Here is a 4513-nt window from a genome sequence, read left to right as displayed (position 1 = left end):
TATTTCTGGCTGTATTAATCTTGATTCATTAATGATCCTCTGGAGCGGCTCAGGTGGCATGTGTGACAATAAGCAGGAGCACTTGGTGGAACATCTGTTCTGAGCCTCCTAAAGGATAAGGATATGGCATCTTTTGTAAAAAGTTAAACTAAGTAATTTGCAAAAAACTTGAAACTTAAGGATATGCCATTACAACAATGGCAAATTTCATTTTCTAGTACACTGTCAGTGTAATAAAACATGTGTTTCTACATCAACATACAGTGTGTGTATGTATACAGAATTATTGGAATTGTGTATACCTTGACAGATATTCCTTTGCTTGATTTTGGAAAGCAGTGGCAACTTGATTTTGGTGTTTGGGTGCTTTCCTCATGGAGATTTGTTAACTCACCAGGGCCCGGTTGTTCAAAAGCCGATTAACGCTAATCCCAGATTAAAAATTAACCAGGGAGTTTATTTCTCTACTCCCAAATGCTGTTCGACGCTGATATTCGGATAAAATTTGCATTAGTAGATGTCGATCTTGAAAAACAAAAATAAGCAAAAGAAACTTTAATTAACCAAAAAGTTGAAAACATGAAACAAAAGTTTGCGCTAATCCTGGATTAAGTTAATCGGCTTTCGAACAACCGGGCCCAGGACAATACATCACCGAGGATGGTGGTCAAAGGGAATTCTATAATCTTTTTCCATGTCACTGTGACAAGCAGTTTCTGCATCTTGCCTCGGTGTCAATGGATAAAGGGGATGTCTCCTTTTCAACAAGTGCTTTGCTGAAATGGCAAATGACTTTTTTTTTCCAGATTGATAACAACAACAACAACAACTTTTATTGACCCCTTATACTTGAAAAAAAATTAATGTACATGAAGTAAGAATTAAAGCTAAATGGGGTGTTGGCTTCCTAAAATAACTAGAAAGTTAACAAGGCTAGGAAACCAAACTACATAGAATAAATTACAACATAAGGGTCAGAATGATGCATACACACACACACACACACACACACACATTGAACTATAGATAAGTATAAAAAGGACAAACAAAATTTACAAGCCATGGGGAGAAGGACAGATAAACTTGGATGAAATCCTGAATATAATAAACGAAAAATCAAATTTAAGGCAGCAAATAAATCACAGAATAAACTGAGGAGAAACTCATTACCCTAGGGAAAACAGAAACCAGAGTGAAATTAATATTGGCACAGCAATTCATTTTTTAGTTTTTTTTAAAATTTACTAAAATGAGTTGACTTTATATCTTTCCCAAGAGAGTTCCATACTGTACCTTTGGTCCTTGAAAGCGAATATTAAATATTCCATAGTTTGTTCTAGCTCGAGGCAGGTAATAAGATTGATTTGCTGCACTTCGTGTATTGTAGTTATGAATATTAAGCACTGAATTGAAGAAGGTATCAAAATTCGAAGGCAATGAGTTATTATGAAATTTATGCATAAAAAGTGCAATATGAAATGTAACAAGATCAGAAAGCTTCATAATTTCTAATAATCTAAACAGTGGAGTTGAATGCTCATCAAATGTAGAAAAAGTCATAAATCGAACTGCTTTTTTCTGTAAAATATATAAAGGCTGAAGTGTAGTTGAGTATGTATTACCTCAGATAATTATACCATAGGTCAGAAATGGGTAGATTAAAGAATAATAGAGATTAGTAAGAATATCAATATTAATTAACATAATGGCGAAGCTTAGACAAGATGCCTACACTTCTTTTAATTTTCTTTACAGTACATGCGATTTGAGGTTTCCAGGATAAATTTGAATCAATTAAGATTCCTACATGTAGGTATTTAATACAAGATTCCTGTTGCAACTGCTTCCCATTTAGAGTTAGGTGGAAGTTGAATGTTAATTTCCTTTGAGGAGGATGAAAACTTACAAAACTAGTTTTTTCTATATTAAGAGAAAGTTTATTAGCACAAAGCCAGGAATTCACATTAGAGAGTTCATTGTTCATACTTGCCTGTAGAGAGGTGAGATTTTTATGTTTGCAGAATAAATTAGTGTCGTCAGCAAATAAATGAAAATCAAAAACTTTAGAACAACGGTGAAAGTCATTAATATATAACAAGAAAACGATTGGTCCAAGGACTGACCCCTGAGGAACGCCACATGTAATATTCTCAGGAGTAGAAGTTACACCATTTACAGTAACTGCTTGCCGACGATTTGCAAGATATGAAGTAAACCACTAATTTGCAATCCCACGGATGCCATAGAACTCAAGTTTGTTTAACAATATCTCATGATTTATGGTATCAAATGCCTTACTGAAATCTAAAAATATACCACAAGAAAAATCCCTCTCATCAATTGCCCTTTGAATCTTATCAACAATACTAAGGATAGCATAATCAGTGGAATGCTTAGCCCTAAAACCAAATTGATTATCAAAGAATACTTTTTTCTTTTCAAGGAAATCAACTAACCTATTACACATAAGCTTTTCAAGCAATTTATTAAAAACAGACAACAAGGAAATTGGTCGATAATTGGATAAACAGTTCTGGGATCACTTTTTATAGACTGGAATTACATTTGCTAATTTAAAACTATCTGGTACTATACCAGTCTCAAAGGAAGCATTGAACAAAACCTCTAAAGGCTTAGATATAACAGTTTTCAAAATTTTGAGAATGGTCACAGGGATACTAAAAGGGCCAGTGGCTTTGCTAGATTTCAGTTTGGTAATTTCATTTTCAATTTCTTCTGCTGTTATAGGAGAAATAAAAAAGCTATTACAGAGAGGAGTTTTTAAATACTCTAGAGGAGACATTTCAACATTTGGTATTGAGCAAGCAAGGTCCTTTCCAATATTAGCAAAAAAATTATTGAACATATCGGCAATCGTATGACGATCAGTTATGACATTACTATTGGTAATAATTTTAATGGTTCTATGACTTGTTGGAGGTTTAAAATGAATAATTTGTTTAATACCATTCCAAATTCTTTTACTATCTTTACTGTGTTTCAAAAAATAATTACTGTAATATTGTTTTTTGCTTAGTTTTAATAAATGGTTTAATTTATTCCTATAAAGTTTAAACTTGGAGTGAAAATAGTAAGATTTGGTCTTTAAATATTTTTTGTAAAATTTATTTTTTACTTGAATAAACACTTTTATTCCCTGAGTTATCCATGGCTTGGACTGAAATTTTAATTCTTTCTTAGATAATTGTTTCAAAGGAATGTGTTTATCTACTATATCAGAAAGTGTAGAGTAAAATGAGCAGAACATGTCAGATGGATCAGAATAAGAAGTAAGCCTTTTGTGACAAGTGTCGCACAATGCACCAGAAAGAGCATCATCTGCCTGGACTTTTAAGTTTGATCGAAAGCCTCTTCAAATATTCTCAAAAATTTACCATAAAGGTTTCGCTGTCTCTGTTTGTTAACAAAAACGTAAGAATACACTCGACAACAGGCGTGACTGAACTGTTTCTTTCGGTTGGCTCATCGTGAACAATATCATGAAGAGAACACGAGCTCGATCGATAGCGTTGAATTTTATAATAATTTGGCGCGCATTGAAATAAAGTCGTGCTGCATGTGGCCCGTGCTATCAAGAATTTCTGGAGATTAGCAAAAGTTATCGCCACCGCAATTCATGTAAGATTTCTAGGAATACCTCGACCAGGATAAGGGGGCAGAATAAAAATAATTGTCAGATCAAAAGTAATCGCTGCTATAATTTTTATTAGGTGAATCGGTGAGGACATCTTTAAACAAAATCTCGCACACTTGGAAATACGCTACTGTACCAATACCTGCGAAAGGTCCAGCGTATTTCTCCGCCGATATTCCGAACGATTCCCTGTATATTTTGTGCTGTGATTGAGACTTTTCTCCTCGAGCAAAACCTTGCCAAACGAACCAAGGCGAGTATGGCGATCAAGTGATTTCCGTGTAAGAAGACACGAAACGACTTCACGGCCTGCTGACCTCTGATTGGGCAGAAAAACACAAAGAATTTCTGGCACCAATCAGAATTGAGGATTACCTCGGCTGTTTGGAACTGGTCTGGTAAGAACTTGTCCCCAGGGGCTCTTCTCGCCCTACCATGTTTTTCTTCGTCGCCATTTTCTTTCGCCCGTTTTGACTTTCCCTTGCCTCCGCGATCTGCCCCTGGGTCTCCGAGGATGGACAGCCCTCTGACTTTCCAAATATTAATTACATTTTCGATTTTCTTTAGTCTTTGTTTAAAATTCTTTTCAGCTAAAAGCTTAATGTCATACGTTATATAAATTCCTAAAAATTTGACGCAGGTTTGCCATTTGACTTCCAGCGGTTGATCTTGACAACTCCTAAGAGAACCAATCCACATTGCTTCAGTCTTTTTAACATTCAGTTTTAAACCAGAGGCTTTCTCAAACTCTTCAAGTAAGCTAAAAAGGGCATTAGCAGAGTTTAAGTCCGATAAAATAAGCGTCGTATCGTCAGCAAACTGTAAGAGTTTAGTCTCCAACTTATTGATTTCAATTCC

The sequence above is a fragment of the Montipora foliosa genome, chromosome 5 (assembly GCF_036669935.1).
Source record: "Montipora foliosa isolate CH-2021 chromosome 5, ASM3666993v2, whole genome shotgun sequence".
In the NCBI taxonomy this organism is placed as follows: domain Eukaryota; kingdom Metazoa; phylum Cnidaria; class Anthozoa; order Scleractinia; family Acroporidae; genus Montipora; species Montipora foliosa.
Note: the sequence above shows the minus strand (reverse complement) of the source record.